This window comes from Aotus nancymaae, unplaced genomic scaffold, assembly GCF_030222135.1.
Source record: "Aotus nancymaae isolate 86718 unplaced genomic scaffold, 86718_ANA_hifiasm-v0.15.2.pri h1tg000001l, whole genome shotgun sequence".
Taxonomy (NCBI): domain Eukaryota; kingdom Metazoa; phylum Chordata; class Mammalia; order Primates; family Aotidae; genus Aotus; species Aotus nancymaae.
The window spans coordinates 10,799,033-10,823,726 of record NW_026988412.1 but is presented as its reverse complement, the minus strand read 5'-3'; the positions used below and the strand labels follow the sequence as shown (position 1 = coordinate 10,823,726).

The window sequence follows — 24,694 nt, the reverse complement described above, 5'->3', positions numbered from 1 at the left end:
AATATTAAAAAATTAAAAATAAATGAAGTGTTTTTTCAAATACAATAGTCAGTAACCAAACCAAACATCCCTCATGTATTTACATGAAATATCTCCACAACAACAGTGATATCATTAATATTAGTTATAATCATAGATAATAATACTCAGTCTGCACAAGGTGCTATTCTAAGAGTTTTGCATGGATTTGCCCATTTAAACATGATGACAACTCTATGAAATACCCTTCCTATTTTTTATTTTAATATGAGGAAACAAAGGCACAGAAAGTTTATGATTTATATAACATCACATACATGGTTAATAAGAGATTTGATTCTGATTGGTGTATTTTCAAAGCCAAAGCACTTAGCGAGTACATTTAGCAGCAAAAATGGAAACAAATAGATACTTCTTGGACCTGATTTTTTTTATTAGAAGATGTTAAGAAAATTACACAACAGAATCTGTACCACTGTTTTTTTTTTTTTTTAATAACTTTTTTTTTGGTATCTACTTTAAGTTCTGGGATACATGTGCAGAACATGCAGGTTTGTTACATAGGTACACACGTGCCGTGGTGGTTTGCTGCACCCATCAACCCGTCATCTACATTAGGCATTTCTCCTAATACTATCCCTCCTCTAGCCCCCCACCACACAACAGGCCCCAGTTTGTGATGTTTCCCTCCCTGTGTCCATGTGTTCTTATTATTCAACTCCCACTTATGAGTGAGAACATGCAGTGTTTGGTTTTCTGTTCCTGTGTTAATTTGCTGAGAATCATGGTTTCCAGCTTCATCCATGTTCTGACAAAGGACATGAACTCATTCTTTTTTTATAGCTGCATAGTATTCCATGGTGTATATGTGCCAAATTTTCTTTATCCAGTCTATCACTGATGGGCATTTGGTTGGTTCTAAGCCTTTGCTATTGTGAATAGTGCTGCAATAAACATATGTGTGCATGTGTCTTTATAGTAGAATGATTGATAATCCTTTGAGTATATACCTAGTAGTGGGATTGCTGGGTCAAATGGTATTTCTAGTTCTAGATCCTTGAGGAATCGCCACACTGTCTTCTGCAATGGTTGAAGTAATTCACACTCCCACCAATAGTGTAAAAGCATTTCTATTTCTCCACATCCTCTCCAGCATCTGATGTTTCCTGACTTTTTAATGATTGCCATTCTATCTGGCCTGACATGATATCTCATTGTGGTTTTCGTCTGCATTTCTCTGATGACCAGTGATGATGAGCTTTACTTTTTTTCATATGTTTGTTGGCTGCATATATGTCTTCTTTTGAGAAGTGTCTGTTCATATCTTTCACCCACTTTTTTATGGGGTTGTTTGTTTTTTTCTTGTAAACTTGTTTAAGTTCTTTGTGGATTCTGGATATTAGCCCTTTGTCAGATGGATAGTTTGTTTTCTATAGCTAGAAAAAAGTTTCTTTGGAAGAACTGAAAGCTGGTCTATGCCAGATGTTAACAAAATATCAGTACATGCTAGGAGTTAGTTGTTTATTATGTCCTCACTCTACACACTCCTGGTTGGTTTACGTTCACCTCTGATAATAGTTGCTATATACTTATTTCAGAGATTTACAAACTATTTTCATTTTCTCAACATTTTTTTTCTATCGGTGTTGCTTTTTCATCTCTTGAAATAAGATTGAAATCTGACGATGAAAGTGGTTGGTTTTGGGAATTTTTAGAAGAGTATTTTAAAAGTCAGTTTCCTGAAAGCTGTTTAGGCAAACATTTATAAAAGGCAAAATATAATTAACACAGAATTATTGCAAAAATGTTATCCAAGGTGAAAAATGTCTAAAGCCTGAATAAAGAGGACTAAAACACTCCTTCTGATCATAAAGAACAACTTTGGTGATATAAAAAAGCTATTTCTATTTGGTAATGGCCTTAAACTGTAAGGAGGTCTAATCCTTTTTAAAACCGGTACCTTCAATGCCTCCTACCCTATCTAAAACCAAAAAAGGTAAAATGAAAATTCATCTCACCCACTAGTCTCCAGCCTCTTCCCCTCCTTTATTTTTTCCCTCATTGAAATGTAAGTAGGTGAGGGCTGGAACTGATTGTGCTCTGTCAGTGCCTAGAACAGTACTTGGCAAACATGGATATTTGACCCATTTTGAATGAACAAATGCATCCATGCAGGAATAAATGAATTTACTAATTTCTTTGAGTCTATTATTTCTGCAAATTATATATTTATGTATATTTATATATATACTTTACATAAAATATCCACTCAAGCCATTTCCAAATAATTTAAACATCACAAATGAAATTAAAAGGGAAATAATGATGTAAAAATAAAATTCACAAGTAACCTTAGTATAGAGTACGCTATTGGAAAACAAAAGGGAAAATACTAACACTTTAATCAAAATGTGAGAAAAAAATAGAAATAGATGTTTGCTAAGCATAGTTAGCAAATATTTGAAAAGTTCCACATCACTAATTAATAAAAATACATAAGTGGAATTTATGGGAGTTGCCATTTTCTTACAATATTTGTAAAACCTTTAAATCATAATGTTCAATTCCATAGAGGAATGATGAAGTAGGTATATCAAGCGAAATATATACCATCATATGTTGATGGCTGTTAGGACTTTAAATTGGTATAGCATTTGGAGGAAATAATTTAACAGTATGAATCAGTAGTCTCAAAAATATTTTTACTCTTGCTCTCATAATTTTACTTCTAGAAATCTAGTATGATTATGATAAAAACATACAATGGAATACTATGCAACTATAAAAGAATTAAAAACCTCTTTAAGTACAGATATGGAAATAACTGTATATTAAGTGGAAAAAGCGAAGTATGTATGATGTATATTGTATGCTATCCAATTTGGCAAAGAAGAACAGAATAATTACCATTATTACCATTAACATATATAATCTTTTATAATTTACCTTTGAGTATATAGGTGAATATGTACTCAAAGGTACATATTGAATAAGTGAATATGAACATATTCTACCCCACAGGTAACGTTGCCACTAACATATATAATCTTTTATAATTTACCTTTGAGTATACAGGTGAATATGAACTTCACCTGTATACTCAAAGGTATATTATAAAAGATTATATATGAACTTCACTTACATGCTCAAAGGTAAATTATAAAAGATTATATATGTTAATGGCAACATTACCTGTGGGGTAGATGAGGTAGAAGTGGATAAAGAAGACCATGGACGGGCACAGGGTTTTTCACTGTCTACTCTTTGTTTATATAAAAACAACTTATAAGATAAACAAATGTATTATCTACTCAAAAATTAAATATTAGAAAACTTTTAATAGAAAAATTTGTAGAAATGCATGTTTTCAGGTTGAAGGAAAGAAAAATATATACATGATTTTGTTTGTGGGATGTTGTCATAATTATGTTTGGGTTAAAAGAAGATTAGGATGTATACAAATACTTATTGGTAGCCAGCTATATACATTGCTCTGTTTTTTACACATAGACTAAATGTTGGAAGCATCCCAAATACGGTGATATATTCACATAATAAAAGACCATTGCAGTTAAAATGATGTTGTAAAAAATTATGTAAAATGATATTAAATATATGGAAATGTATTCATGGTATATTAAGGTAGGGCATGGATGGGGAAGCAAGCGAGATGATTGTATGTAAAGTAGGAATCCATATTTATAAAGTAAAAATTTGCAAAGCATGCGTACAAGCTTATATGTACATATAGAGAAAGAACTAGAAGGATATTCACCAATTAGCGATAGTGCTTTTCTCAGGGTAGGGGGATGATGTTTTTTATTATCTTTATTCTTTAAAGTTCTTCAAATAGATACGAAACAAAAACCAAAATTCCTCCATTTAGTAAAGGTTTAGAATGGACTATTTATTATATTAAGCATTTTGAGCATAGTCTCTTAAACTTGTTAAAACCACACAAGGTAAGTCTTATGAACCATTTTACAGATGGAAAATCTGAGGATCAGAGAGACTGAGTAATTTACTCAACACTGCACAACTAGAGTAAGATGCAAAACTGAAACTCTGGCCTGTCTGCCTCCAGTGCTATTTCTCTGTCACCCTACTAAATAATTCAACAGAAAACATTGCTTGCAATCGGAAAACATTCTTCCTACTAGTTTTCTTTTTAAGTGGCAAATCTTTGCCTTGCTTATCAGAACTTGCGTTTTTGTGGGGTGTGCTAAAATGCTCAAGCATTCCCTGATAGTGATTTAAATTAAACTATCTTGCATATGTGAATTATTTCATGGTTTTTTTTACAGTAGATAAAATATGCTAATTTGTGTAAATGGTCTTCTGGGTACAGATGCTTACACCGAAAGCAAGCTTATCTTAAAAGCTGCTTGTCTTTCATTTGAGGCTTCTTTTATATGCATAGTTTATTTTTCTAATGCTGTCTCAATATAGGAATAATATTGAGGAGGCATTTGTGGCTAAATGAAAGAAAAAAAAGACCAGGTCTCTTGGCATTGGTAAATATTAATGCGCTCATAGAAAATCTTTTACTGAAGTGGACCCTCTTCTGAGAGTTTTCTGCCACCGTGCCCCTTTGTGGGCCCTTCTCCTTTGTTGGGGATTAGCATACTGGGTTGTGTGTGCTGTTGTGAGTTCTGCTTCAGCTCCTTTGTGTGTGCTGATGGAAGGCTCACCTTGGTTTATTATCAGAAGAGTCTAGGCATCTTAATAATACATTGGATTTCTGTGAGAAAAAAAGCAAATCATTCAGAAGTAATTAATCTGACTTATTCATTTAAAAGCTTTGCCACGAAATGAACAGTGTTCATTTCAGTCATTTATATATTGTCATCATTAACAAAGTAAAGTCCAACTTTTATTAATTTTCAAGTGAGGAGAAGTTCAGAATTTGAATTATTTGTATCAATATTCACACACATATGTATAAAATTATTGCAGCACATATATAACTTGATTTAAGCACTCTGTTTTACTTTAGACCATGTATCATGTTCACTTGCCTACATATTTCTAAAAATCATTTTTATCCATAAGCAGTAATATTTTTTAACCGTGGCGAGAACTCAGAGAAGGTAATGTTGGAGCTATTATTACCACATTGGTCAGCCTCTCAAAACAGTGTTATGAGGTTGGTGTTAGATATAAATTGTGAATGATGATTAAGTCTATTTACTGATTTAATTCAACCTTATGCAATCCTGAAATGTGAGAATAGGTGTATTTAACTCATTAGGTAATTTCATTAGGTATATTTTCTGATATCATTCTACTATGTACAATTCTGACATCATGTAAGAAGAAAAAAGGAAATTCCACTATTGACAGAATATGGAAATGATCAAAATTACTGAAAATAAGTTTTGAAAAATTAAATTTCCCATGCATATTTTAAATTTTCCATTAGTCCAATGGGTTGTATGATGCTTACAAGGGAATTATTTGGCAAAGAAACATTTTCTTTTTAAGAATGCATCATATGTATTTAACTAGGAATGGAGTTAATTTCTGGGGCATATGGTGACTCCATATTTAATTTTTTGAGGAACTACCAAATGGTTTTCCAAAGTGGATGCACCATATTATATTCCCACCAGCAATGTATAAAAATTCCAATTTTTCTGTGTCCCCACCAACACTTTGTATTATTTGTCTCTTTTACAGTAGGTCTGAAATGCTATGTTATGGTTTTTATTTTCCTTTCTCTAATGATTAATGATGTTGAACATCTTTTCAAGTGCTTATTGAACATTTCTATATCTTCTTTGGACAATCCTTTGCCCATTGTTTCATTTGGGTTTTTGGTTTTTTATTGTTGAGTTTTAAGAGTTCTTTATATATTCAGGATACTAAACCTTTAATAGATACATGGTTTACAAACATTTTCTCCATTCTTGGATTGTTCTTTCACTTTCTTGATAATGTCTTTTGAAGCACAACAATTTTTAATTTAATAAGGTGCAATATTTTTTCTTTTGCTGCTCATGCTTTAGGTGTCATATATAAGAAACCATTGACTAATCCAGGGTTATGAGATTTGCAAGCTTGTTACAGTTTTAACTTTAACACTTAAGGCAGTGATCCACTTTGAGCTAATTTTTGCATATGATATGAGGCAAGAGTCCAACTCCACCCTTTTGCATGTGGATATTCAATTGTCCCAGGAGCATTTTGGGGAAGGACTCTTCTTTCCACATTAAATTGTCCTGGCATTCTTTCCTGCTGAAAATCATAGTCACATGCATTTTCTTTAAGTATTTAATTTACACTCCAACAGTATAAAAGCATTCTTATTTCTCTACATCCTCTCCAGCATCTTTTGTTTCCTGTCTTTTTAATGATCGCCATTCTAACTGGTGTGAAATGGTATCTCACTGTGGTTTTGATTTGCATTTTTCTAATGACCAGTGATGATGAACTTTTTTTTCATATGTTTGTTGGCCACATAAATGTCTTCTTTTGAGAAGTGTCTGTTCATATCTTTTGCCTACTTTTTGATGAGGTTGTTTGTTTTTTTCTTGTAAATCTGTTTAAGTTCCTTGTAGATTCTGAATATTAGCCCTTTGTCAGATTGCAAAAATTTTCTCCCATTCTGTAGGTTGCCTGTTCACTCTGATGATAGTTTCTTTTACTGTGCAGAAGCTCTTTAGCTTAATTAGATCCCATTTGTCAATTTTAGCTTTTGTTGCCATATCTTTTGGTGTTTTATTCATGAAGTCTTTGCCCATGCCTATGTCCTGAATGATATTGCCTATGTTTTTTTCTAGGTTTTTTATGGTTTTAGGTCTTAAGTTTAAGTCTTTAATCCATCTTGAGTTGATTTTTGTATAAGGTGTAAAGAAGGTGTCCAGTTTCAGTTTTCTGCATATGGTTAGCCTGTTTTCCCAACACCATTTATTAAATAGAGAATCCTTTCCTCATTGCTTGTTTTGTTTTTTTGTTTGTTTGTTTGTTTTGAGATGGAGTTTCGCTCTTGTTGCCCAAGCTGGAGTGCAATGGTGCTATCTCAGCTCACTGCAACCTCTGGCCCCTGGGTTTATGCAATTTTCCTGCCTCAGCCTCCTGAGTAGCTGGGATTACAGGTACATGCCACCATGCCTGGCTAATTTTTTGTATTTTTAGTAGAGATGGAGTTTCACCATGTTGGTCAGGCTGGTCTCGAACTCCTGACCTCAGCTGATCTGCCCACCTCAGCCTCCCAAAGAGCTGGGATCACAGGCGTGAGCCACTGTGCCCAGTCTCCCCATTGCTTGTTTTTGTGAAGTTTGTCAAAGATCAGATGGTTGTAGATGTGTGGTGTTATTTCTGAGGCCTCTGCTCTGTTGCATTGGTCCATGTATCTATTTTGTACCAGTACCATGCTGTTTTGGTTATTGTGGCCTTATAGTGTAGTTTGAAGTCAGGTAGCATAATGCCTCCAGCTTTGTTCTTTTTGCTAAGACAGTGTGGTGATTCCTCAAGGATCTAGAGCCAGAAATATCATTTGGTCTAGAAATCCCATTACTGGGTATATACCCAAAGGATTATAAATCATTCTACTATAAAGACACATGCACACGTATGGTTATTGCACCACTATTCACAATAGCAAAGACTTGGAACCAACCCAAATGTACATCAATGATAGACTGGATAAAGAAAATGTGGCACATATACACCATGGAATACTATGCAGCCATAAAAAACAATGAGTTCATGTCCTTTGCATGGATATGGATGAAGCTGGAAACCATGATTCTCAGCAAACTAACACAGGAACAGAAAACCAAACATTGCATGTTCTCACTCATAAGTGGAAGTTGAACAATGAGAACATATGGACACAGGGAGTGGAACATCACACACCAGGGCCTACTGGGGGTTCAGGGGCAAAGGGAGGGACAGCATTAGGAGAAATACCTAATGTAGGTGACGAGTTGATGGATGCAGCAAACCACCATGGCACAGGTATACCTACATAACAAACCTGCACATTCTGCACATGTATTCCAGAACTTAAAGTATAATAAAAAAATAAAAATTAAAAAATAAAAGTATTTACCTCTGCTCACCTGGAAGAAATATTTATATAGTCTGTCTATTGATTAGGAACTCTAAGTCTAATTATGTACAACTATATACCAGTGGGCCTGGTGCCCACTATTTGTGGCTTCTAAGTGCCAAGTTCCCATAGCTCCTTAATAAATACTTTTTAAATAAATAAATAAAAAAAGAATGCATCATATGAATGTAGTCACAAGGTGTCATAAATTCACACCCAGTTTTTAAAAATGAGCCTATAGAATTAAAAAATCAAAAAAACTAAAGCAGTTGTTTGAAAACATTTTTTAGGCAAGAAACAAATACATTAAGCACTTTCAGGAGTTATTACTGTATTGTACACGTCTTCATCTACTTTCATAGAAGTTCAATATGCCAAACATTTTTACTGTCATGAGAGAGAAAAATGATAGTTCAAGAATATAACAAGAGTGTTTGGAAACACAGATAGAGTGTCATTAGCTCACTATTAAGTCTGTACTGAAAAACTTTCCTTAAATTTTGTGCTCAATAATTTGAATAAAGGATTTAAGTCCTTTTGCAAAAACTGTTGTAGGAAGAAATTTTATAAGAATTTTTATCAGAGCCAGTTTTGAGCTGAGGTTGTTGCTGGTTAATATTCAGTTGTTTATAAATGGAGTGTGAATCCCCAGGAAAACCACTTCACCAGTTTGAGAAAGAAGGAGGCAATTTCTGAAAATGATTTTCTAATTTGAGAAGCAGAGCTGACTATTGAGAAAAGTTTTAATAATTTCAAAAACTGTAGAAATATGGAGTCATGGTTACATATAGCCATTTCTCCTTAGTTGTATTTGTGGTGAGGTAGAAAATAGATGTCTAATAAAGGTCTGGAATTGCAAACAAGGTCAAATTTAGGTTTGATTATTATTAACAGTTTTGAGAAAGAGACAGAGAGAGAATAGTACTTAGTATAAACTATCATTATATTACTTCCAAGTATGTTCCTTTCAATTCAGCTATACTAGTAAAATTTTACTTTTTTAAAAAATAAGGGTTAAAATTATGGTTGAAATCTGAAGCATAGACTCAATATATTGATTTCCTATGCTCAAGTTCCTAGCCCTGGACACTAATTCTAGGAAAAATATTGAAAAGCGGAAAAGAGCTCTCAAATATTAAAACTGTACGATATAGTTCAAAAGTAATATAAACTTTATTTTAAAAGCTTGACTGGTATTAAGAAAGCCTAAAATAAAACTCAAATGTATTTTTTTAAAACATAGCCAATTTCTTCAATGCAATTCAATATGATTTCAATTTGTACTTAGACACAATTTTCCAGTAACATATCGTAGTAGTAAGAATGCTGGTCCTTCCAAAATGTCCACACCCTAATCTCTGGAACTTGTGAATATTACCTTACAGAGTCAGAGGGATGTTATATAGTTGTGATTAAAGTTAAGGACCTTGAGATGGGGAGATTGTCCTAGATTATTTGGGTCACCCCAATCTAATGATATGAGTCCTTAAAGCAGAGAACCTTGCTGTGATTTAATCAGATAGAGATGTGACTGTAAAAAAGACACAGAGAGGTCTAACAGTGCTGGCTTTGAAGATGAAGGAAGAAGAGGATTATGGGCAGACTCTAGTAACTAGAAAAGACAAGAAAATGGATTCTTCCCAAATGTCCCAGTCAACACTTAGTCCATTGAGACCTGTGTTGGACTTACGTCATACACAACACTGCAATCATAAATTTGTATAGTTTAAGCTACTAAATTTGCGTTAATTTGTTACAGCAACAATAGAAAATTAATATACACTATAGTAGGTTAAATAATGTCCTTCCATATATGTCCACATCCTAATCCCCAGAACCTATGAGTGTTTCCTTATATGGCAAAAGGCACTTCGCAGATGTGATTAAGGACTTTGAGATGGGGAGATTATCCTGAATTGTCTAGGTAGAACTGGATGTAGTCTTAACAGTCTTTAAAAGACAGATAAAGGGATTGTCCGAGTCAGAAAAGAAGGTGATGTGTTGATAGAAGCAGAGACTGTACTTTGAAGATGGAAGAAGGGCCCACAAGTGAAGGAAAATAGGCAGACACCAGAAGCTGAAGAAGTCAAGGAATTAGATGCTGTCTTCAGAGCCTCCAGAAAAAAATCAACTTGATAACACCTCAGCTTTAGATCGGTGAAACAGATCTTGGACTTTTGACCTCCGGAACAATAAGATAATAAATTTGTGTTGTTTTAAGTGATAAGTTTGTTGAACGTTTTTATAGCAGCCAGGATACACTAATACAGAGATATTTATGATATAAAGTGAAGCACATATGCAAGATGCTGCATGGACATAGGGTAGATTTTTGGTTCTTTGAATAGAAATTTTACTGGTAACATCATAGAAACTGTGTTTTCAGGTAAAACCCAGTTTACTTCTTTAAATCTTTTTCAAATCGACAGGTAAAATTGTATGTATTTACTGTGTACAATGTATTGTTTGGAAGTATAGGTATCTTGTGGAACGACTAAATCTAGCTAATTAACATATGTATTTACAATGTATTGTTTGGAAGTATAGGTATCTTGTGGAATGACTAAATCTAGCTAATTAACATATGTATTATCTCACAGAGTTATGTGGTGAGAAAGCTTTACATACACTCTCTTAGCTTTTTTTCAGATATTTCCATCTATATTAAGTGAATTTAACTTTAAAAACTTAAAATGTAGTAGCTTGTTAGAAAATGACAGTCATAGTTCACATCTTTATTTTCACACACTGAGTAGGCCCCTCCCGTATCAGCTTTGGATTAGACCACGTAACTTACTTTGGCTGATGGAACAGTGGCAAAAATGGCTCTAGCAAAGGCTTAAGAAGTGCTTTTGCATTTGACTTGCTCTTTCTTGTAGCTGAGACCCTTTTTCACTGTCCGAAGAAATCTGAGTTAGCCTTTTAGAGGATGAGATACCTTTGTAGAGAGGTCCCAACTAAGGACCCTAACAAAAGAGTTTGCCATCCTAGATCATCAAGGCCCAGCCAAACCGGTAGAGACTGGAAGAACTACTCACCCAACCCACAAAATCAGAAGTAAGAAATGTTTGTGTTTTTCAGCCACTAAGTTTAGGGATGATTTGTTTCTCGGCAATAGGTAACCACTATAGTGCATTTCTTTTCACAGGCTGTAGGGTACATTTCAGATTTGACTGTTCCTCCAGCGATCATAAGGAGGTAGCATTAGCTAGCCTACATTAGGTTTCTTCTGAATCATTTATTGCCTTTGATTTTCAGGGAGCTGGGCTAGAAACTGGATCAGGGACTTTCTGGGCATCCTGAAAGTACTGGAATTTAGTACCTTGACTTGTACTTTTCAGAACCAATTTTTAAAATCTTTATCCTCCACAATACAGCCAACTAAAAAAATTAGGTTAGCTGTATTTTTGTAAAGTAGTTTACCCTTTGAATAGATTCTGAATGAAAAGGAGAATGTACTTCTTGGTAAATGTCTATATTTTTATAGGCCTATCTGAGTATGGTAGAAGTGGGGTTGTCTAAGGAGCCACCTGACATGTTTTGATTCTGCAGAATATCATGGCTGATGGGTGTCCTGCAGAAGCAGTGTTATAGCACTAAGAGCATACCTCAGAACATTTCCCTAGGTTTTTAAATATGTTCAGAGGTGGGTATTATAGTGGTTAAAGCTATGACTGTGGTTATAGACTTTCAGCCATCCAATTCTGGTTCCACTTTTTACAAAGCTATCTACTTCACCAAAGAACGTGCCAGTTTCCTCATCTGTAAAAAGAGGTACAATAATTGTACTCATTCATTGGGTTGTTATGAGGCTTTAATGAGTTAATGTACAACATTTGTAGGAGTTGCTGGCCTGCTGTAAGTGCTCAATAAATGCCTCTCATTATATGTACCAGGCGATTTAACCCCTGCCCAGGTCCAACTTGCTGTAGCTATGCTAGTGTCCTATGTTGGAGAGGAGGTGTTACCTCATTGGGACCCTTTAGTCAGGTGGCTGAAGTCAGAGCTTTGTGGAAAATAAAGACCCATTTGCTTCTGATGACAACTTACCAGAAAATTTCCTGAAAAACTAAAGAATATGGAAGCAGTTCCTCCTGGTCTCTCAGAGAGCTGAATATTAATCTCTAGGGCTCTGAAGGAACAGTTTGAAGACACCTTAGCCAGATAACCTCTGGAGTCCCCGTGCCCTGCCCCAATCCTGCCCTAATCCTGCCTTCAAATTACCACATCATGGCTACTCCTCTCCTATTAGGAAGGTGATACTTATTTCCATGGAAAATAACAGTTAACTGACTCCTTTGGGAATGGAAACAAGAACAGTGTTCCCTTTACCATGAACTCAGTCAACTAAAATAACCATTCAGGCCTCCCAGCTGCTTTCAGCTCTTCACTACCAGGAATTTCCCTTTACATCTTGACAGAGGAACTCCTGCAGTTACCTTCTGCTGTGACCACTCATGTTTGCAGGCGAATATATTTTCCTTCAGAGGAGCTGACCCAAAAGAATTTTAAATCAAAATGAGATTTAATATTACTTGTTATTAAAATAAATTTCTGGTGTCTGTTTTAAGGGTTTTTCTTGCCAAATACTTCAGTATAAAAGGAGAAAAAAGAAGTAAATCTTATACTATCTAAGGTTAAAAATTTATGTTTTGTTACCGTGATGTTTGTATTGGGAAAGGTGTGTTGTGTGTCTGTGTCTGTGTGTGTAGCCTGTAATGTGTAAGGATATTATAGAAACTGTATCACCCATATATTCCATTCTACTGCATTCATGCTTAGTTATTTGATAAATAACTGTATCTCTTATGGCCTAATGTAAAATAATGAATCGGATTATCCCAGTGCTGAAACCAGTTGAGGCCCTTTGGGAGTGCTTTTCAAACCATTAACGCATTAATGTACTGCTACCTGTGTTTCCCGAAAGAGTTACTGTGGGTTTCAAAAAGAGTCTCATTTACTAGCTAATGGTATTTTTTTATGAGAATTACTTGGCTTTGTGGAATAGCCTTTCATCTCTCTGCTTTTGGGTTAATTCAATTGAATTTCCACCAAACTACATTGTTTCATTCTAATTGCAGACAGTCCCTCATCTTACAAACAATTCTCTTCCAAAAACTCATTTGTCAGTTGGTTATTTGGAACTTAGAGGTACTTTTCAATAGAAAAATAAAAGCTACAAATGTTGGGTGTGTTCCCAGAATAGCCCACAGAAGCCAACTTAACCCATCGTATGCCCAGACCTGATGCTGCTGTCCAACCAAACCGACATGAATAGCAGCGCCTATAAAGGTAGCATGCTCTGCCGGATTCAAGTTGGGAGGCCCAGAGCTCATTCTTCTATAGCAGCCTTGTCAGTGGGAGTGAGGACGTTCCTGTCTTCATTCCTCCAACCTCAAAAGAAGCGAAGTGAGAACGCAGCCCAGCCATAAACCGGCAACAGTGACTCTCATTGTTTGGGCCAGGAGTTGGGGGTAGAATTACTGAGGGACAGGGGACTACGTAATAGAGCTTAAGCATCAAGATAGAGGCAGAGGAGAATGAAGAGTCACAATTGTTTGTGAGTTGTCAAGATGTAGTGAGATTAGAATGAAGAGTAGAAAGGTTGAAAACTGGGTGACTGGGTGAGTGAAGACCTGAAACTCGATTAGATTTAAAGGCTTCTGCAACCCTCTCTTCTCCTTTAGAATTTCAGAGTCGGCTAAAATTCAAGTTCACCTAAGTAGGATTGCTTGGTAAAGAGCAGGTATTTTACTCACTAGAAGACTTTATAAGAAATAGCTCATATTTTTCTGCCATTCTTTTTGCTCCTGAGGTTCTTGCTGGGGTGAAAGGAGGGAGCCCAAGGGAGAATCTCAGGAGAGTGTGGGAGAGGGTTAGGGAGGTATGACAGGGGTCCTCAGGCAGAGACAGAAAAAAGGATCTCAGTCTTGGTATGCCTCTGCTCCTATCTCTGTTGTTATAATGGGAAGAGTTTGAGAGTCAAATGGAAGAGAAAGTGAACTTCTAGAAGAAAGGACGTTAATAGAGGGGCCTCTCCTGCATGTCTACTAGGACAGTATCCACATGTAGTAAAGTCAGACCAACATGGTCTTTCTGGATTTAGCTTTTCTGACAGTTTCCTGAGAATTGTCTCAGGAGGAAAGGATGCAATTTTCAAATGTTTCTTTGGAGGAAGGCATATACCTTTCTAAGGAAACCATTATAATCTTAGAAATGAGCTTTTGTACCGTACCACATACCACGATTCTCGTAGATGGATCCTTGATGAAGCTTTCCTCCTCCTGTCTTGAGTGCTCTTCTCCACCCATTTCACCCGGTTACTTCCTACACGCCCCTTAGCATGCTCATGCCATGTGCTCAAGAAAACCTTTCTTGAACGTGTCTCCCATCCAGTCTAGGCCAGACCCTGAGATAGAAGGACACTCACAGCATATTTTGCTGCTGCTTTTCATTATTTGTACTCTGTCACAATTTGGAATACATAACTCATTGGGGAACTCCTTGTTAAATGGTTGTCCTCCGCTTCAAGAAACCACCTCATCAAGACAGAGACTATGAATTAACCACTGTATCCAGTGCCTGGTTCAGTGCCTAACCAGTTCTAGTAGGTCTTTGTAAATATTTGTCATGAACTATCGAGAAGCAGAAATGTTGTATCTTAACATATCTTTGTAGGGAGGTCACCTTTAATGCATACCTTTGGCTATTAAGAAACTTAAGTAGGGCACAGAGAAGGTGTAGAGAACTGTTACATATAATAAATTGACTTAAATATAGCATTGCTTAGTGTAAGGGTGGACTCTAGAAAGCCTTTATATCTCAAGAAATTTGCCTACTTCTATGTCAAAATTGTATTAGTGCCTGTGAACTTTCCAAACTAGTTAATGCTGTTTTGAGTTGATCTGGCTTTAGAAATTCTAAAGTAAGAGAGCTGCCCTTGGCTTGCTGTATTGAGCAGACTATGATTCTTAAGTAGGAGGCAGGAATGGCCCTTAGAAACAGTCAGCATCTCTGCCATCCATGCACCACGATGGTCTAGAGCAACTGAGGAAAACAGATGCCTCCATAGAAACCACAGGTGTAGACATTAACAGTGGGACACTATGGATCTTGGTATTGATTTCGGCTACTCAACCAAGTCATTAATTTATAGGAGTGTATGCCCTTCACAAAGGAAATGTTTTTGCTAACAAATGTCTTATTATTTCATCTATTTGTCTTTTCCTCTTTGTGTTTTGTCTCCTACAAATAATACTTAACATGGTGACATAAACACCACTAAAACACTTGAGTATTTTCTCAGGATTTCTTCATTTTACCTGGAAAGAAATTGCCCTATAACCCATGCCATTTGAAAGTTAAAAATGCAACCGTTTCTGCAACTTGTACATCATATACTACGTAATGAAAACGTGCCTAGCCTCCTACTCCCTTGTATTTGCCAACAGAACTTTAGTAAGTGCTGTCTGGGCTACACTCACACTTACATAGCTTATATTTCCTAATCTACTAAAATGAAAGGGAAAAAGGAAGAAGGAAAGAAGAAAGGAAGGGAGGAAGGGAAGGAGGGAAGGAGGAAAGAAGGTAGGCCTCTTTAGGTGCATATCACCAGAAACTTAGAGTATATATTTTAACTGTAGAAATCAAAGAATACCCCCAAAATATAATATGTGAACAATGAGGTACTATTGCATATTTCAGTCAAAACTAAAAACAATAATGTGTAACTAAATAGGTAACTTAGAAAAAGTCAATATAAATTTTAATCTAAATGGTCTGTTTGTTCCTTTCTCAAATAATGATTTCATTTTAGTAATACGAGAATGTTTTGTTTTCTGTTATATAGGCACACATAAATAGATTTTAAGCATTATTTGTGATGAGGCGTAAACATGAATCTTCCAACGGAAAGTGGTACCTTGGGTAAATTTTATTAGGGAAAGTAAGAAATCTTTAATTTGAAGGCTCATGTTCATAACAGCATTATTTGCAATAGCCAAGAGGTAGAAGCAACCCGGATGTCCATTGATGTATAAATGGATAAGCAAAATGTGCTATGTACATATAGTGGAATATTATTCAGCTTTACAAGGGAAGGAAATCCTGTCCTATGCTACAACATGGTTGAAACTTGAAAGTATTATGCGAAGTAAAATAAGCGAGTCACAAAAACACAAATACTAATACAAGATTCCACTTACGTGAGATAGCAAAGTGATCAATTTCATGGAAACAGAAGGTAGAATGGTAATTATCAGGGGCTAGGAGGAGGGAGAAAAGAAGAGTTGTTTAATGTATATATAATTTCAGATCTGTGGGCTGAAAATGTTCTGGAGATCTGTTTACAAAAATGTGAGTATACTTAACACTTCCGAACTGCACACTTACGAATGCTTAAGATGGTAAATTTTATGTTGTGTTTTTAATCACAATTTTAAAAAAGAAAAATATTCAGAAAAAACTTGAATATTCTGCTCGTTTTGGAAATTATCCTTATTGTTTAGCCTCTTAATTTTGTATATCTACAAAACTTTGGATTTAGAATACAAAATTATTATGTGTATTTTATTATATAAACTCATTTGAGATGTTAAAAAAAACAAATGATTTAGAAACACTGTAAAATTATAGATGGTTTGTATTCACTTTTTCAAAGTTAGTTAAAACAGTGTTGATGTTTATCTGAATATTAAGTCATATTTCATAAAAATGTTAATCTTTAATAATTTACATTTATTAGAATAATAGTGAAACATTTTATTTACTATCATCAAAAGTTGGAGTGTTCTAACTAATTATTTATTATTATTATTATTTTGAGACAGGATCTCACTTTATCACCCAGGCTGGAGTGTAGTGGCACAGTCTGCTCCCTGCAACCTCTGCCTCCTGGGCTGAAGTGATCCGCCCACCTCAGCCTTCTGAGTAACTGAGACTACAGGCGGGTGCATGCCACCATGCCCAAATAATTTTTGTATTTTTTGTAGAGATGGGGTTTTGCCATGTTGCCCAGGCTGGTGTCATACTCCTGGGCTCAAGTGATGTACTCACCTTGGCCTCCCGAAGTGCTGGGATTCCAACTATAAGCCACCATGCCTGGCCCTAACCAATTATTTTAATTAACAGAAGTAATCAGAGTATAACAAAATACACCAAAACTGCCTATGTTATCTTTTTAAAACATGTTTTATAAATGACTGACAAATAACTAATCTAGTAGGTGGTAAATATGTCTGCTTTTACTTCTTCCTCCTCGTTTTACTATTGTGATTTTTAGCATTCTATCCGAGACCCCATGTACAGTCGAAGTTTTCTTTTGTTTGTTTCCTCCATCAGGCTTTTCATGAAAGAATAGTAAGATCTTTTATTACTATAGATCTCATGTCATTTATATAACTAAAGAGTACATTCAGCGAAACTTTAACTGAACTTTACTTGTTTCGTACCGGTGGAATATGCCCAGCATAAATAACACCTGACGCTGTTACCCGGGCAGAGCGCTCATGAACCTGGCCCTCCCTGGGCTTCCTTACTGGCCTCCCAGCCCCACCCTTGACCTGTGTCACCATGACTGTGAACTCTCATTACACCTTACCTAATCTCTCCAATGGCACCTATCAGATCTGCTCTTTTTATCTTAAGTATTCATTTTCTCCCTTTTTTAAAAGTCTTTCTGACATGTTTACATGTTAAGACACACAGCACGTGTACACATGTAACTTCACTCAGTGCATGTGCTTCCTCCACTACCTTGTCTCTTTTCTCCTTCCCATGGCAAAACTGATCTTTACCAGTTAGTGATCGACATCCTTAATCTAGCAGACAGGTTTTAGTCTAGTTTTCTATTGCCCAGATATTGTTGCATAACCAACCATGTCAAACTTCAGGGGCAAACAGTCCTGAAGTTAAATAAAACACTACCTAGTTCTTGTACCTGTGAGTTCGCTCCACCCTTGGGCTCTGTCCCACTCTCTCTCTTTCTTCCGGGACTCAGTAGACAGACAGACATGTCCTTCTCATTGGAAGAGCAGAAGCACGAGAGGACAAGTGGAAATGCTCAAATCCTACATGCCGTCACTTTTTCCTTTTTCTTTTGGCTAAAACAAGTCACTTGAACAAAAGAAAATATGCTCCACCGATTTTTTGGGGTGAAACTGCAAAGTCACAGAGTGAAGAATGTGGATATATGGAGAGGGGAGGAATTGGGGCCAATTCTAGAAGAAGAAAACTGGAAGACCCTGCTTCTTCCAGTTTTCTCAAGACCACATGCCTCTACTATATGCCATATGTATCTTCTTTGCAGTGCTGATTGCAATGAGGAACGTAATTTACCATAGTAATCTTACTTACTTCTGCAGTAGCAATGAGCACTATAGGCCTTTGCCTTCTTTAGGAAATACCCTCTTCCTCCAGCTTTCATAATGAAACATTGTCTTGATTTTCCTCCCATCCATCTGGCCCCCTTTGTTCAGTTTCCTTTGCTAGTCCCACTTCCTCAAGACCTGGTACCATCTTCTCATCTTTTTTTATTTTGATATGTCCTTTCTACTTAGTGTCATCCATGACCCTGAAACTCATTGCCACCAAAATAAAGTTGAATCAGAAATGCTTAAATTGTTCTCCCTTAGTTTCAAAGTCATATATTTAACTACCTATTTTATACTTCTTCCAAGGTGTTTCAGAGATACCTCAGACGCAATTTAAGCCTAAATTTAAATTTAAAACTTTTATAATTATCCCCTCTTTTACCCCCAGACTTTTTCATTGCTCCCTAGCTCAGTGTATCACATCCATTGAGTTATGGAAGCCAAAAAATGTAAGAGTCATCCGCAACATTTCTTTTCTCATTAAGCTCTATTGATTTTACTGCCTAAATAGCTCTGGAATGTATCTCCTTCTTTCTGTCACTCCGATTTCTCCCTAGTCTAATCCACCATCCTCTCTCACCTGCAGCATTGTACTATCTTCTGAACTTCATCTCCTTTTGCCCCATCTGATCTGTTCTCTGCATTGGAGCCAGAAGGATCTTATTGAAAAGCACATCTAATAATGTCTTCTTTTGAGAATACTTCCAAGGCTTCCCATTGAATAGGTAGAGGTAAAATGCCTGACAGACCTATGTACATTTTTGTTCCTGTCTCATCCTATGCCATGTTTAACTGTATTAGTTTGCAGTTCCTCAAAAAGCGTATCATGAAACGTGGATTTTGTAGGGCACTCATTTAGAAGGTGAGGCCAGGAAGTAGGAGTGAGGGAATAAGGAGAATGAGGAAAAAACAAAACAAGCAAAAGCCATTGTAAGAGTGTGTTATTGAGTTTGCCTTTCTAGGGAATGGTGGTCTGATTTTACAGGACATCTGCAAAGTTTGCAGAATAGGACCCGTAATTATATGCCTGAAGAACAGGCAGCTAGTTGCATATGTCCACTGGCTCCCCATTGTTTGAGGGCTGTACTCACTGGTGTTTAGCTCCCCTGCATTTCAGAGCCAGACATGTGTGCACCTTCCCTGTCTTTGCCTAGTTAACTCCTATTTATTTTTCTTATCCCACCTCATTTCTGTGACATACAATGCTGCCTCTAAGTGAATCAGGTTCTTCCAATTTTCTCAAGACCATATGTCTCTACTATGCACCATACATATCTTCTTTGCAGTGCTGATTGCAGTGATGAGTTTGCATTTTTAAATGATTATTTCATTAGGCTCTTTCTGCCCACTGGACTGCAAACTTGAGAAGACCAAGGTTCATGTCTGCTTTTGATTTTCATAGTCTTACCAGCCTCCAACCTAGGACCTGGTATGTAAAACATGTTCAATATATTTTCAACACATGTGTAGGTGTAGGTGTGTGGGTATTAATATGTGTGTGCATGCACGTATATTTATAAAGGGAAACTTTTTGAATTTTTAGGGCTTAAATAGATTACTATCAATATCTAACAAGGTTATAATTTTTAATTCAAATTCCATATTCTGTTTTTACTTATTGCTTTCTTCTAGTGCTTACATAGTTGGATTATACCAGAGACATCTGTTTAAAAAAAGTCATATGGAGAAAAACAAAACAAAACACAACTCTTGCTTTACATCATCTTGATTTATCTGACAGCTTGCAGTATTGGTGGCACTTTTCTGAACAAAGTTATCACTATGGAATTGCTTTAATAAAACAGAGATTTTGAGTTAAAATGGGTAATAGCAGACCCTAAAAGACAAACCTCTACAATCCTGCCTTAATCAGTAGAAGCCACATTGGTTAGTGTTGGGCAATTTGAGGACTCAGGTACTTACAAATATACATATATCCCCTAAAATATCATGTCCAAATTTTTGTTTCACAAACTGGGAACTGTGATTTGATAACAGGAAATACGTTGCAAAAATAAATGAGTATTCAGTCTCTGGGGTTTTATGCTGGTATAAAATAATAACCAAAATGGGAATGGAGACGCAGATGGAAATCAACACAAATTATTATTATTTTTATTTATTTATTTATTTATTTATTTTGAGATGGAGTTTTGCTCGTTACCCAGGCTGGAGTGCAATGGCGCGATCTCGGCTCACCGCAACCTCTACCTCCTGGGTTCAGGCAATTCTCCTGCCTCAGCCTCCTGAGTAGCTGGGATTATAGGCACGCGCCACCATGCCCAGCTAATTTTTTGTATTTTTAGTAGAGATGGGGTTTCACCGTGTTGACCAGGATGGTCTCCATCTCTTGACCTCGTGATCCACCCACCTCGGCCTCCCAAAGTGCTGGGATTACAGGCTTGAGCCACCGCGCCCGGCCACACAAATTATTTTTAATGAAGTAAAATACTTCCGTAAAAGTAAGCTACCAATTGGAAGTTATCACTATTTAATAAATGCTTTTTCTATTTCTAGTTACCATGTTATATGTCAGATGATCCAGCATTAATTCAAAAAATAATATGGTACCCTTGGCAAATAGAATGGTCATCGTGGAGATGGACATGGTCCCCACCTTCACCGAGATGGTTGTTACTACTTTATTTAAAAATTCAATTATTTCTCTGAAAACATCTATACAGATCCATCACGTCCTGAATGTTTTCTAATTTCTTGGAAGAGAAGCAAAAGTAGCATGCGTCTAATTCAGTCTCAGACCTCAGCTTCCAAGACATGTTATCGACTGTGGTGAAAGGATTATTAAAATAGTAAATGGATTATGAGATAGTTGTATCTATGTCAGTTAGTGGTTGCTGTCAATTACTAGTTGCTTATGTTTAGTTTCTCTCATTTAGGGAGTGTGGAGAGCAGGATATTAAATGTCTCGTGGGCACACAGTGTTTTTTCCATCTGGCAGTTGCCTCAGTCATGCACAGGGCTATAAACTGAAAATGGCATGTAACCCTTTAATTGAAGACTCTGAGGTTCTAAAATAGTTTCCTCAGGAACACTCCGGCCCATAGCATAGACATTGTGAAAAATATTTTCTTTGGCTTATTGCATATTTGAAATCAGATAATATCTGTCACACCAGGATCTATAAGCTCTTGCATGTGAGACATTTTTAGGTAAAGTGTTGGCTTTTTTGAGGAATACCAACGGGATAGTAGATTTCTATGAACTTGAGGATCACAGTTTTTGTTATGCTGAATACCCAGCTTGAACAAATTTTCTATTTCTTGTTGTTGTTTGTTGACAGATGTGCCATGAAGGTGTTTTTAAGATCCCATGACCCTAAAAATGGCTTACAATAAGCAAAAGCAATGTCAGCTTTGTCCTGAGGGGAGTTTGGTTTACTTCTAATCAGCTGAAAGCAGCTGAGCAATCAAAGCACAGGCTCTGCATTGGTGGAAGTGATAACACTAGTTCAGAATCTTCCAATCTGCTATTCTTCTCACAGCATCTGCTTATTGTCTTCATTGCATTTGACATAAGTTATGGTTTATAAAATTGTGTTGGATTTTCTCCTTAGGTTGTGAGCTTCATGACAGTAGGAACCTTATCTATCCTGATTGTTAACAATATCCTGGATACTAATAGTTAGTTTGATATATGGAAGGTTTTCACAATAATCATAATGATGAATTTCAACTATAAATTAGAAACTTGTTGAGCCCCTTCATGGTTAGTGACTGACCTGTCTTCCCCAATTTTGATCTAATGAGGCTTTAGACCACATGCTCCTAGCTTTATGAAAACATTTCTAATAAATACAATGAGAACATAAAAGACATTATTTAAATTCCGAATCTTGACAATGTTATACTATTTTATAAGTGATATGGTATAGCTCAGTGTCTTCACCTAGACAGAATTGTAAGAATCCCCACGTGTCAAGGGTGGGACCAGGTGGAGACAGTTGAGTCATGGGGGTGGTTTCCCCCGTCCTGTTCTTGTGATAGTGAGTTCTCGTGAGATCTGATGGTCTTGTAAGGGGCTTCTCCCATCGCTCATTTCTCATTCTTTTCTCTCCTGCCACCATGTGAAACATGACATGTTTGCTTCCCTTTCCACCATGATTGTAACTTTCCTGAGGCCTCCCCAGCCATGCAGAAGTCAATTAAACTTCTTTCCATTATAAATTACCCAGTCTTAGATATTTCTTCATATTAGCATGAGAATGGACTAATATAATAAGTTTATTGCAGAAGATGAAATTTTTAAATTAAATGTCTGAAAGAAAATAAAGGTATCTCGTAGAGTTTGATTTCCTTCATTTGTTATCCTAACAATGGAAATAAAGAAGTAATACAAATTTTTAAGAAAACTTAGCAAATGAATAATACAGTTATGATTTTGAAAGGAAATCACTTTCAGTAACCGTAAATTAAAATCTTAATTATTATATTTCATTTCTCGATAGCAAACTGAAAAACAAAACAAAGCACTGTGAGACAACTTTGAAATCCACTCATAATACTCTCAAATGTCCTAAGGAATTTAGTCGAATACATTTCATTTAGTTCCAAAAGATTACAGTGTATAACTTTGGACAATAATGTTGTTTTTCTCAGGTAAGCATTAAAGAAAATAGATCCAGTATGTCTCTTTTTAAAAGACCGTATCTAGGCCCTGGTCCCAGACCCTACAGCTGCCAAGGTGTTGATGCCTAAGAAGAACCAGATTGCCATTTATGAATTCCTTTTTAAGGAGGGAGTCATGGTAGTCAAGAAGGACGTCCACATGCCTAAGCACCCAGAGCTGGCAGACAAGAATGTGCCCAACCTTCACGTCATGAAGACCGTGCAGTCTCTCAAGCCGAGGCTACGTGAAGGAACAGTTTGCCTGGAGACATTTCTACTGGTACCTTACCAATGAGGGTATCCAGTATCTCCGTGATTACCTTCATCTGTCCCCGGAGATTGTGCCTGCCACGCTATGCCATAGCCATCCAGAGACTCGCAGGGCTCGGCCTAAAGGTCTGGAGGGTGAGCGACCTGCATGACTCACAAAAGGGGAAGCTGACAGAGACACCTACAGACGGAGTGCTGTGCCCCCTGGTGCCAGCAAGAAAGCAGAGGCTGGGGCTGCGTCAGCAACTGAATTCCACGTTAGAGGTGGATTTGGTCATGGACATGATCAGCCACCTCGGTAAAATTGGAGAGGTTTATTTTGTACTGAATAAACTTACAACCAAAAAGACTTAAAAAGAAGAAAAAGACTGTATCTAAGCCACTGATTTCAGATTTGTTAAAAAATAAACGCAGGTAATTTCCATCTTCTAGTGTGTCCTTTGCTGTGTGTGTATTTGTTTTATTTAACCAGCAGATCACTTGTGCCACAAGGTTTATATAACATTAAGTGTTACTTCAGTATTTGTAATATCATTATCCATTTTAGGATAATTTCAACCTTTGTTTATTCTGGAAAGCAGAAGTAATCTGCATTCAGATTCACTGGCAATTCCATGCCCATCATGCTTCCCCGAGCTTCACTGCTTATAAAACATGCAGTCTTGTATATCCACAGCCATGCTAAGTAGCTGGCTTTAGGCCTGTGAAGTTGGTAATGCTCAGTACGTTTCAAAACATGGACTGGGACTGAATATTTAGGGAAGATTGACTTAAAGATAATTAGTTCATATAATATAACAGATGCTTTAAAGCAGTTTGTGACTGAGCAAGTCCATTGGGGGACTCATGCACTGTACAGCATTTTAATAGCTTCTCATGGAGCTGGTTTTTATCCAACTAGGCTTTAGGTGCTGCTATCTCCTTGTGTGGAAAGGATTTGAGTTTCACTGTGGATCTCATCACTGGAATTACTCTAAGAATATCATTGAAAATACTGAGGATCTCTTTAGGATTTCAGTATCAGAGATACTTGTTCTCATCCTTAGATAAGTACTATTAAGGTAGTTTTTACTAGGTAAACCCTGCAAATCTTGAAGTTGGTCATTTTTTTCTCTCTTTAGGTTGGCTTCTATAACTCTAAGAACCAAATCTGGGGGTCCACTTATAATTGCAGTATTTCATGGCATTGTATCTGTGTATGAATGTACCTATGCTCTCCATCTTACTCCTTCTCCTTATCCCCTTTTTCATGTTCATATTCAATTCATTGTATCCTGCTTAATTATATTATTTTTGTTAGGCTGACTCAAGTGCCTTTTTGAAATGAGGTAGATTATTAATTCATTAATTACTATACAGATTGCTTATCTGGCTCATTGTAATTTTCAAGTCAT

The 24,694-nt window shown here is 36.4% G+C and overlaps 1 protein-coding gene and 1 pseudogene across 2 annotated transcripts in view; both read left to right on the top strand.

The window, feature by feature from the left end:
* Positions 1-24,694, top strand: part of MACROD2 (mono-ADP ribosylhydrolase 2) — a 2,078,532-nt gene that overhangs the window by 764,629 nt on the left and 1,289,209 nt on the right. The gene's annotated exons all lie outside the window — the stretch shown is intronic.
* On the top strand, positions 13,306-23,602 carry LOC105732880 (small ribosomal subunit protein eS10-like; annotated as a pseudogene).